General features: G+C 42.0%; 1 long non-coding RNA gene across 1 annotated transcript in view; it reads left to right on the top strand.

The window, feature by feature from the left end:
• The first annotated feature begins 287 nt into the window (after nt 1-287).
• Nucleotides 288-12,787, top strand: part of LOC134359685 (uncharacterized) — a 36,311-nt gene continuing 23,811 nt past the window's right edge. Inside the window, exons 1-2 of the long non-coding RNA XR_010021170.1 lie at nt 288-438; nt 2,780-2,843. This is a non-coding gene — a long non-coding RNA (uncharacterized LOC134359685). The remainder of the gene's footprint in view (nt 439-2,779; nt 2,844-12,787) is intronic.

The raw sequence follows: 12,787 nt of genomic DNA, 5'->3' as shown, positions 1-12,787 counted from the left end.
CATGATCTATTCTTTTTATTGCGCGTTGGGTGTTTTCTTTGAATGGGTTGCATGATTTTCTTTGTTTCATGGCTTCCTGTGAGCAGACGAATTTCAGGGTTGTATACTGCACATGCACTTTGATAATAAGTGTACTTTGAATCTTTGATCTACCTTGCCCCTCGTCACCATGTGAAATTCTACCAACAGTTGTTACATCATCAGCAAATTTGTAAATGTTGTTTGAGCTGTGCCTAGCTACACAATCACGGGCGTAAAGAGAGCACAGCACTGCAATAAGCATGCATCCTTGAGCTGCTCCAGTGTTGAATATCAGTGAGGAAGAGATGTTATTTCCCATCCTCACAGACTGTGGTCTTCAGGTGAGGAAGCCAAGGATCCATTTGCCAAGGGAGGTACAGGGACCAAGGTTTTGGAGCTCGCTGATTAGAACTGAAGGTATGATTGCATTGAACGCTAAGCTGTAGTTAATAAACAGCAGCCTAATGTAGGTTTTGCTATTGTCCATGTGGAGAGCCAGCGATATCGCACCTGCAAATTGCAGCGGGTCCAAATACTTACTTAGGTGGGAGTTAATTGTAGCTAAGTCCAACTTTCAAACCACTTCATCACAGCAGATGTGTGTGCCATTCTGCAATTGTCACTGAGGCAGCTCACCCTTCTCTTCTGGCCACTGGTATGATCGTTGCCTCGTCAAGCAGGTAGGAAACTCCGACCGCAGCGGTGAGAAATTGAAGTTGTTCCTTGAACACTCCCACCAGCCAGTTGGTAGAGGTTTTCAGAGCTCCATCAAGTACGCCTTGTGAGGGTTCACTATCTTGAAACACGTTCTGACATCAGAGACAGAGATCACCGGGTCACTAGATGTTGCAGAGATTCACACAGGTGTAGTTTTATTCTCCTTTTCAAAGCGTGCTAGTCTGATGGCAGTCAGCCAGGTGGCATGCAATTTGACCCACCACCCGTGCTTTCCCCTCACTCTAGCCCTGTGCCAACATTAACTCTTTGCAGATGCCAAGGGTCTCTCTCCCTTCCCACAACATAAATTTTCTCAAGAAAGGCATTATTTTCCACCCTTCATTCTGCTTCTTATCCATTCCTAGAGGTTACCCAATGAAAAATTTTATTTTTAATTAATTATCTGCCTATTTTGACTTTCAAAATAGCATTTAGCTTTTTAAGTACCTAGAACATCGAACATAGTCCGTAGACCGTAGAGCATACACCATAGAGCACAGAGCATAGACTACAGACCATACAACACAGACCATGGATATGGACCATAGAGCATAGATCATAGACCACAGAGCACAGACCATAGAGCATAAAGCATAGAGCATGGAGCACAGAGCATAGAATATAGAGCTTTGACCAAGAACACTGGAGTACAGATTTCTAAAAATGCACCTGTTTATGCATTTTAAGCTGTTTTTGAAATGAATATGCCCACTAATCAGGGTGGTACGGTAGTACAGCAATTAGCATAACAATTTACAGCAGCAAAGACTGGAAGATCTGGGTTCAATTCCCACTGCTCTCTGTAAGGAGTTTACATTATCCCCGTGACTGTGTGTGCTTTCTCCGGGTGCTCCGGTTTCCTTCTGCATTCCAAAAAACTTGCGGGTTAGTAGGCTAATTGGTCACATGGGTGTAAGTGGGCAGCGCGGGCTCGTACAGCCAGATGGGCCTGTTACTGTGATGTATCTCTTAAAAACTGCCATGTGTTATGCCCCCCGGTCTCACTACTATCCAACATTACAGAGAGAGGCAGAGCGAGAGAGATCTGACGTGGATGAGGAAGACTCACTGAGGAGGAAGTGTCACTGAGACACCCTCTCTTTGTAGAGTTTAAATGGGAAGGAGGGATATGGGCTTGCTATGTTGGCACCAGAAGCATGGGGACACATATACTGCCATCAATACATCCTTGGAATATGTTGGCCATCATCATAAATGATGCATTTCACTGCATGCCTTGATGTTCATGTGACAAATAAATTTAATCGTTACCTCCACAACAAAAACGTTAATTAGAAATCTGAAGTGTATTTTTTAGGGGGCTGCTAAAATAAGATACTGTATCCAAGTACTGAAGATTGGTCATATACTCTGAACATACACTCAGTGGCAACTTTAATATGTACAGAAGGCACTTAATAAAGTGGCCACTGAGTATATATTCATGGTCTCCTGCTTCTGTAACCCATCTACTTCAAGGTTCGACGTGTTGTGCGTTCAGAGATTCTCTTCTGCACACCACTGTTGTGACGCGGGTTATTTGAGTTACTGTCACCTTCCTGTAAGCCTGTGGCTGATTCTTTAATTAGGATAACTCTTCTGTCCCAGGGATAGGTTTTCAAGAAAAAAAATGTTTTCTTTTAGCAAAATCAAGTACTCTAGTTTTAAAAGTTAGGTAATATTAACTCTAAACTTTTGTCAGTCTGCTTCATAAATAATACTTCCTTAATTTTCAAGTGAGTTAAAAACTTGAATGTGTCAGAATTTCACTATTTTAGGTTTGTCTCCCTACCCAGATTCTGTAATTTTGTTTTCTAATAAAGTAATAGTAAGTATTAAATTCATGACACTTTTAGTTTGTATTTTCTCACAAAAGCTTTTAAAACCCATGTCAAATTCATGTGGGTTACTTCTTATACAACTTAAACATTTTTTATGACAAAGAACTCCCGTCCCCAACACTTCTGTCATTACCAACACTCAATACATTTTAGAAACCAATCAAATTTTTTCAAACAACTACCTGTGTGATTGCCATTAGAATGAGAAGTGACGGGAGCATGTGGCTGTCATGGCAGAAGACTGACATTTTGATGTCCAGAAGTGTGAGTAATTTAAAGATTTATACCTCCTGATCTGAGAGTATGTTTATTTCGTGTCATTACCAAACGAGTTAATATTTAAATGTCCTGAGAGAAAAATAAATTTCACTTTATTTCTGTATATTTAAATTGCATTTACAAGCTAGCTATCCAGTTGAGTTAGCAAATATGAGACTAAGCCAACTTTTTTTTAAAAAGTGAGAAATGCCATTAGCATCACGCCTTTACCATCACGCTGCTGGTGGGGAAGTTGTCAAGATGGCCTCAAAATCATTAGCAGATTAAAAAAATAAAAAACACAATTAAAGAGGGCTCAGTGAAATATCAGCAGTATCTTGAAAGATAAAGAGAGAGATACAAAAAAGTAAGGGAGACTGGAAAACGTAAAATCATCCACAATTACCAAAGTGCAAATAGAGACTGAAGAAATGACAGTGTAGAGTTAATCAAAGAAACAAAGGGGCTACTGATAAGAAAAGACAGGCAGTACAAAATTTTATAGCATAGAATATCCTGCCAGAATCTTCAACAGGCCAGCAACAAGAACAGCATGACCCCCATCTTCCTGAGGCTTCACCTACAGTATGCACTAATGGAGACTACAAGAAAGTGCTTTAAGTTTCAAGTGTTGCTTTTTTCAGAGCTGTTGAGATTTCTGTGAATGTTTCATAAGTCTTAATGATTTAAAAAGTGTGTAGTGGGTTGAGTAAACGTTAAAAATGTGTTCCCTCTTATGGACAGTTGAAGTTGAAATATAATTATGTCTATAATCTGTTTGAAATTTGAATTGCTGCTTATTCCAGAGTTGGGGAGGGTTAGGCAGCTATTTTGTAAACATTGCTGTTTCTTTTTAACAAGAAACAATGCTTAGTTTAGCTGGGCTGCCTATGTTCATATTTCACGTGGATGTTTTTAAGAAAGTTCTCTAACTGCCTGCCTTAAAAACTGTGATGTCTTATGGAATTTTGATAAAAAGTGCAGACTGTAGGGCTGTGTTTTTAATTGTAAGTGCTGCTTCTCCTAGTTGAACAGATGTTTTGTCAGAGTTAATGTTAAACTAGAAACATTGATTGTCAATGTCAAATGTATTTTACCATTACCATCACAGTGCATATTTTGATGGGAAATAAAGTTTTGTTTAGTAATCTTGGTCTGAACTCATTTGGTGGAGTCAAGTGCTTTGATGCCAAAATCAGCATTCTGTCAAAAAGGGTTAAAATTCCAATAGTCTAATTAGTAAACAAGTGTTTCATTGTTTAGCCAAGGAAAATATTGACATGCTTAAAAAAAATGTTTCAAAATATGTTCTGAACGTACTTAAAAAGGAGTTAAAACAAATTTGTTAAAGGGCATGGTTTTTATTTGCAAAATTGACTTTGAAGTTTTTGTTTTTCGTTTCATTTTAAATTAAATTCAGTATTTTGACGGTGTGATGGTAATGACACTCATCTGTGAAAACTCTGCAAAAACACCTTAAAATATAAAAGTTCTCTTAAAGGTTGATCAATGCCAAGATCTGATCTTCTAATCTCTGGAGGGAAGAGTGACAATATCACTATTTGGTATCATTACGTAAAAGGCAGTGAAATCCAGGCTGTAGTTTCAAGAGAACAGTTGTATAATGAATTTCACCGAAGAGTGATAAATGATATCCTTTGATCATAGCTAATGGATGATTAGACCATAAAACCATAAGACATAGGAGCAGAATTAGGCCATTTGGCCCATTGAATCTGCTCCACCATTCCATTATGGCTGATCCTCTCAACTCCATTTTCCTGCTTTCTTCACATACCTTTGACACCCTTACTAATCAAGAACATATCAACTTCCACTTTAAATATACCCAATGAGTTGGCCTCCACAACTGTGTGTGGCAATGACTTCCACAGATTCACCACGCGCTGGCTGAAGAAATTCCTTCTCATATCCGTTCTAAAGGAGCGTCACTCTGTTCCGAGACTGTGCCTTCTGGTCCGAGACCATGATCCCTCACCATAGGAAGCATCCTTTCCGCATCCACTCTATCTATGCCTTTAAATATTCGATAGGTTTCAATAAGATCCCCTTTCATTCTTCTAAACTCCAGCGAGTACAGGCCCAGAGCCATCAAACACTCCTCATATATTAACCCTATCATTCCCGGGGTCATTCTCGTGAACTTCCTTTTGATCCTCTCCAATGCCAACACATCTTTTCTTAGAAAAGGGGGCCAAAACTGCTTACAGTACTCCAAGTGCAGTCTGACTAATGCCTTATAAAGCCTCAGCATTAGTAGGGAAGCTGCTTTAAATGCTGGAGATATCTGAATGGAGAGGGAAATAACTTTGGGAACAGCATCACCGAAGTTGCCCTGCAGCTGAACTCAAAGCAAGTTGTTAATCATGGTTGTGAGACGCTTTTTCAAATATAATGCAATCAAATAGAAATAATACCTTCTATTTTAAAATAAGCAAGAAATGGCAAAATAAATTAAAATAAGAAACAAGGCAAGGGTACTTGATGTTGCGAAAATAGCTGTACTAAAATATCTAATGCTTATCTTAATGAGCCAGGCAATTAGCCATTAGCCCAAGGGCAGGGAATTTCCTTAAGTAATAACATTCAAAGATAAAATAAATCTGAAGTCAAACTGAAACCTCTAGAAAGTTGTACAAACAAACCACAAGATGACAAATGCCATTACAAACATAGGACCACCCACTGCAGACGCACAGAGACCCTCCTGATCTGAAGGCGGCCAGGCACCAGCAGTTTACACCAGAGAATACCCGCACTCCGCTAGCACAGAGGCCATGTGAATTTGTGTGGCTGTTCACAGACAAACAGATTAACAGCACATTGGGTGGGCACTGGTCAAACCCAAAGAGGGGACAAAGATAGAAATCATTCACTGGCTGGCTACCCAAACCATAACTCACACCATCAGCGGAATGAAGTGTTTCAAGGCACCCAAACATTCCTCCCGGGACTTTTAACACCGACAAATGGGATGAGGTTACACTCCTTATGGAGCACTGCTCCTCCACCTTCTCCTAATGTTTAATGGCGGTTGGCAGACTAATGCAAGAAGTTAGAATTTGGAGAGCTAACTAGAAAGCTGAGAAACAGGCCCTCCAGGGTAGTAATTTCTGGATTGCCACCTGTGCCGCGAGCCAGTGAGGGTAGAAACAGGATGAGTTAGCAGATAAATGTGTGGCTGAGAAGCTGGTGCAGGGGGCAGGGCTTTAGGCTCTTGGGTCGTTGGGATCTCTTTTGAGGGGGTATGACCTGTACAAAAGGGACGGGTTGTACCTGAACCTGAGGGGGGGGGCCAATATTCTCACGGGCAGGTTTGTTAGAGCTGCTGGGGAGGGTTTAAACTAATTTGGCAGGGGGCTGGGAACTGGAGTGAAGGGACTCATGAAAGGACGGATGGTTAAAAAAGCCAAGATGGCAAGTAGTCAGACTGTCAGGAAGGGCAGGCAGATGATAGAACAAAATTGCAGCCAGCAGAGAGAGTATCAGTGCATAAGGGAGACAGAATCAAAAAGGGTAGCAAATACACTACTCAAAGTGTTGTAGTTCAATGCACAGAGTATAAGAAATAAGGTGGATAATCTTGTTGCACTTTTACCAATTGTCAATTACGATGCTATGGCCATTGTTGAATCGTGGCTGAAGGATGGCTGTAGTTGGGAGCTGTATGCCCAAGGTTACACATTGTATCGGAGGGGTAGGGAGGTAGGCAGAAGGGATAGCATAAAGAATGGCATCAAATCATTAGAAAGATGTGACATAGGATCGGAAGATGTTTAATCCTTGTGAACTGAGTTAAGGAACTGCAAGGGTAAAAGCTCCCTGATGGTAGTTATATACAGGCGTCCCAACAGTAGCTGGACGAAGGGTCTCAGCCCGAAACGTTGTATATACCTCTGCCTAGAGATGCTGCCTGGCCTGCTGCGCTCGCCAGCAACTTTAATGTGTTTGTTGGTATGAGAGAGTAGTTGGCTAGGGTAAATTGGAAGGAAATGTTGGGAGGAATGACAGTTGAGCAGCAATGTCTTGAGTTTCTGGCAAAAATGAGGAAGGTGCACGAAAGATGTATTCCATAAACAAAGGAATACTCAAATGGCAAAATAGTACAATCGTGGCTGACAAGAGAAGTCAAATCTAATGTAAAAGCAAAAGAGAGGGCATACAACAAAACAAAATTTAGAAGGAAGATGCAGGATTGGAAAGCTTTCACTAACCTACAGAACTCAACTAAATAAATTATTCGGAGGGAAAAGATGAAATATGAAAGCAAGCTAGCAAACTATATCAAGGTGGATAGAAAAACCTTTTTCAAGTTGTAAATAAAGAGAGATGAGAGTGAATATAGGACTACTAGAAAATGACGCCAGAGAAGTAATAACAGAGATAAGGAGATGGCAGATGAACTAAATGAATATGTTGCATCAGCCTTCACTGTGGAAGACGCTAGTAGTGTGCCAGGTTTTGTAGTGTGTTAGGGAAGAGAAGTGAGTGCAGTTACTAGTACAAGGGAAAAGGTGCTCAAAATGCTGAAAGACTTAAAGGTACGTAAGTCATCCAGACCAGATGAACTGCATCCTAGGCTTCTGAAAGAGTTAGCGATAGAGAATGTGGAGGCATTAGTAATGATCTTTCAAGAATCATTGGACTCTGGCATGGTTCCAGAGTACTGGAAATTTGCAAATGTCACTCCACTCTTTAAGAAAGGAGGGAGGCAGCAGAAAGGAAATTATAGACCAGTTAGCCTGACCTCAATGGTTGGGAAGATGTTGGAGTCAATTGTTAAGGATAATGTTATGAAGTACTTGGTGATAGAGGACAAGATAGGACAAAGTCAGCACAGTTTCCTTAAGGGAAAATCTTGTCTGATGAGCCTGTTGGAATTCTTTGAGAAGATTACAAGTAGGATAGGTAAAGGGGATGCAGTGGATGTTGTATATTTGGATTTTCAGAAGGCCTTTGACAAGGTGCCACACATGAGGCTGCTTACCAAGTTAAGGGCCTATGATATTACAGGAAAGTTACTAGTATGGTTAAAGCATTGGCTGATTAGTAGGAGGCAGTGAGTGAGAATAAAAGGATCCTTTTCTGGTTGGCTATCAGTGACTAGTGGTGTTCTGCAGGAGTCGGTGTTGGGACCACTTCTTTTTATTCTGTATATCAATAATTTAGATGATAGAATAGATGGCTTTGTTGCCAAGTTTGCAGATGTTATGAAGATATTGGTGGAGGAGCAGGAAGTGTTGAGTAAACAGGAAGGCTGCAGAAAGACTTAGACAGATTAAGAGAATGGGCAAGACAGTGCCAAATGAAATAGAGTGTTGGAAAATCCATGGTCATGCTCTTTGGTAGAAGAAATAAATGTGCAGACTATTTTCTAAATAGGGAGAAAATCCAAAAATCTGAGATGCAAAGGGACTTGAGAGTCCTTGTGCAAAACATCCTAAAGGTTAACTTGCAGGTTGAGTCAGTGATGAGGAAGGCAAATGCCATGTTAGCATTCATTTCAAGAGGTCTAGAATACAAGAGCAAGGATGTGATGCTGAAGCTTTATAAGGCACTGGTGAAGCCTCACTTGGAGAGGGTTCAGAGGAGATTCATAAGGATGATTCTGGGAATGAAAGGGTTATCATATGAGGAACGTTTGATGGCTCTGGGCCTGTACTTCCTGGAATTTAGAAAAATGAGGTGGGGGGGGAATCTCATTGAAACCCTTTCAAATTTTTGAAAGGAGATGTACAGAGTAGATACGGAAAGGATGTTTCCCATGGTGGGGGGGTTCTAGGACAAGAGGGTACAGTCTCAGGATAGAGGGGTGTCCATTTAAAACAGAAATGCAGAGAAATTTCTTTAGCCAGAGGGTGGTGAATTCGTGGAATTTGTCACCACAGGCAGCTGTGGAGTCCAGGTCATTGGGCATATGTAAGGCGAAGATTGATAGGTTCTTGATTGTCCATGGCCTTAAAGGTTACGGGGAGAAGGCTGGGGAGTGGGTCTGAGCAGGGGAGAAAAGATCGACCATGATTAAATGGCAGAGCAGACTCAATGGGCCAAATGGCCTAATTCTGCCCCAATGTCTTATGGTCTTGTATTGCCACCTACTGGGCTGGAGTGTGGAGTAAAGAGACAGGAAGTACACCTCCTTTAGAAACATAGAAACATAGAAAACCTACAGAACAATACAGGCCCTTTGGCCCACAATGCTGTGCTGAACATGTACTTACATGAAACAACCTAGAGTTACCCATAGCCCTCTATTTTTCTAAACTCCAAGAAAAATCCCTCCTCAAGAAAAACTCAAATAATATCAAAAAGTCCAATACTTTTCAAAAAGTTAAATACACCCTTATACAGCATACATTGTAATGGCAGTGATATCTTAACAAGTTACAAGTTTCAAGTTTCATGGTACATTTACTATCAAAGAACATATAGGTTATACAACCTTGAGATTTGTTTCCCTTCAGGTAGGCATAAAACAAGAAACCTGAGAGAACCCAATTAATTAAAATATAAAAGACCAACACCTGATGAGCAAGACAAAGGGGAAAATAAACAGAAATCTTACAAACAAGTGAAGCGAGCAACAACATTTCAAACCAAACTGAGCCCTCAGATCCCTGGAACCTCGGAGCAGTCCACAGTAGGCCCAAAGCCTCGGTATCAGTTCATCACATTCGCGGGCACAGAGCCCAGCAGCCGGGGCAATCTTCATAGTCTTGGAAAGGAGTGTCCATCGCGGAAAGTGAGCAAAATTGGCTCTGGCTTCCAAACCTGACACCCTTTATTTCCACTTTACCTGGACCGGCATTCAAATTGTCCAAACAAAGGATCGTGGCTCACAGTAGAACCCGGCAACCACTGTAATGAAAGCAAACACGAGGAAATCTGCAGATGCTGGAAATTCAAGCAACACACACAAAATAATGGTGAACGCAGCAGGCCAGGCAGCATCTCTAGGAAGAGGTACAGTCGACGTTTTGGGCCAAGACCCTTCGTCAGGACTAACTGAAGGAAGAGTTAGTAAGAGATTTGAAAGTGGGAGTGGGAGGGGGAAGGGGGAGATCCGAAATGATTGGAGGGTGAGGGATGAAGCTAAGAGCTGGAAAGTTGATGGGCAAAAGAGATACAAGGCTGGAGAAGGGAGAGGATCATACAACGGGAGGCCTAGGGAGAAAGAAAGGGGGAGGGGAGCATCAGAGGAAGATGGAGAGCAGGCAAGGAGTTATTGTGAGAGGGACAGAGAGAAAAAAGAGAGAGGAAAAAAAGGAAAAAATAATAAATAAATAATAAATAAGGGATGGGGTAAGAAGAGGAGGAGGGGCATTAACGGACCATCCGCTTCCGCTTACGCAAACGCACCACCACATTTACATCCTTGGCTAGAAGGTCTGCCACCTCATTTCCTTCAACCCCAACATGAGCAGGGACCCATAAGAAATGGAGGCACAAGCCTAGACCTGCCGCCTCAACTGAAGTTCTCCAATCTCTAGGTGAATGTCTGGCCTTCATTTTGAAATAGTCCTTTTAATAGATGACAAAACCAAGAACGAATCAGAGCAGGAGAGCTCTGCTCAGCTTCTCTCCTGAGTTATATGGGGCCTGATTCCCATGTGTGTCTCTGACAAGGGAATATGGGTAATTGGAGGGCTATACAAGGTTATTGGCAGGAACACATCACAATCCAAAGGTAATTGGTGTGGTCAGTTGAAAAAATGTAAAAGATTCAAATTCAGGTTCAGATTCATTTATTTATCACATGAAGTAAAATATTTTGTTGGTATTAAGAACCAACACAACTTAAGCATGTGCTGGGGGCAGTCCGCAAATATAGGATGCCCATAATGTTCAGTAGAACAACAACAATGCAACAACAACAGTGAAATAAGTCCTATTCCTCCCTGCCATACACCCACCCACCCACTCCAACCCAGGACAGGCCACCTCCAAGCTCCAATGGACTCACAGACATTGGGCCTCAACTTCCAGAACTTTGTTGAACTTTGGATTTTGAGTTTTGTTATTAATCCCAGGACTCGCTGATGACAGGACTCCAATCTTCAGACCCCAGAATCCAGACTAGCCATCTCACATACCTAGAGGGTCACCAGCCCTTCCTTTGTGCCTCTTTGGACCTGCCTACCTGGTGGGACTTGCTGACCCGTGCAGTGGCAGAGGCACAGGCCTTCATCCTCACTGGTCTTAGGCCATAGCATTTGCTGGCCTGACAACTGTCCACAGTTGCCTTTCATCCATGTCATTTCCGACTTTGAAGGCAGGCCACAGAGTGGAGGCTGAGACTCTGGCCTGAGCTCTAACCCTCGACATCCCTGTCCCAATATCCAAACCTGACTCCTAACTCTCCTTTCTGTCCCCAAAACCATCCCTAAGACCCTTAAAAACAGCCGTCTGAACCACAGCCTCAACGGAGACCATGTGATTTGCACTGCATGCATTTTGAATTACATTTTATTAACTTATTTGTGGTAATCTTCTGTTTTATGTGTTGTGTGTGATATATGTATTGTGGGTGGGTAAGGTCCCTCCAGAAGAACTTTGTTTCATTTGTTTGTATGTACAGTACTGTCCAAAAGTCTTGGGCACATACACAGCATATAGCCAGGGTGCCTAAGACATTTGTATAGAACTGTAGTTATTTTATGTATTGCACTGTACTGCTGCTGCAAAAACAAAACAAATTTCATGACATATGTGAGTGATGATAAACCTGATTCTGATAGGGGTCCCTATAGTGGACTGAGAGTGGGAAGAGGGCAGGGAGAGGGGAGTTATGGTTGGGAAAAGGGAAAGAGAGAAGGGAGGGAGCAGGAAGCACCAGAGAGACATTCTGTAATGATCAATAAACCAATTGTTTCAATCAAATGACCTTGCCTGGTGACTCAGGGCTGGGTGTGTCTGCATCTGTCCCGGCACTCCTTCTCTGCTACCTGCCCCACACCCTCTCGCAGTGCTCCACCCTCGCCATTCCCAATGTCCTTTACTCCCTCCAGGTTTACAAACTCGCTCTCCACATTGATGAACACAGCACTGTGTAAGAGTTTTGGGCACCTGAGTTTTATATATATATATATATATATATATATGTGTGTGTGTGTGTGTGTGTGTGTGTGTGTGTGTGCACCTAAGACTTTCGCACAGTGCTGTATATGACAATATGATGACAATAAACTTGAACTTGAAGATACAGATTTTCCATGAAGAGGAGAACTAATCTGAGGGGCTGAATGGCCTTTCCCTGGCCCATCTTCAGGAGAGATGAATAGAAACCGGTCTATTTCCTGCACTTCCACTCTCGCCTTCTCTCCTCACTTCAGAGGTAGTGGGCCAAGTGGCCTGACATCAAGACCTCATATCATTCAATCTCTCTCTTGAATTCCACACTATCACAGACATCTCAGCTCTTCATTCCATGCATCTCCCTTCTCTGCATAGTAAGATATTTGACTTCTTACCCTTCAACCATCAGGCTCCCGAACCAGCACGGGTAACTTCCTCACCTCAACACTGAACTGATTCCACAACAATGGACTCACTTTCAAGGACTCCCTAACTCATGTTCTCAGTATTATTCAGAACGTAGAACAGTACAGTACAGGAACAGGCCCTTCGGCCCACAACGTTGTGCTGAACCAGTTAAATTAGCAATCAAGTGGCCAACTAAACTCTTCTGCCTACCATTTTCCTCACATTCATGGGCCTATCTAAACATCTCTTAAAAGTCTAACATTTCCGCCTCCACCACCACCTCAGGCAGTGCATTCCAGGCACCCATCACTTTCTGTGCAAAAAAAAACTTGCAACTCACATCTCCTTTGAAATGAGCCCCTCTCAAATTAAATGCATACTCTCTGATATTAGACAGTTCAACCTGGGAAGAAGGTATTGTCTGTCAACGAAGTCACAATCTTATA

The sequence above is a fragment of the Mobula hypostoma genome, chromosome 2 (genome assembly GCF_963921235.1).
Source record: "Mobula hypostoma chromosome 2, sMobHyp1.1, whole genome shotgun sequence".
Taxonomy (NCBI): domain Eukaryota; kingdom Metazoa; phylum Chordata; class Chondrichthyes; order Myliobatiformes; family Myliobatidae; genus Mobula; species Mobula hypostoma.
Note: the sequence above shows the minus strand (reverse complement) of the source record. Positions and strands in the feature narration are given on the sequence as shown.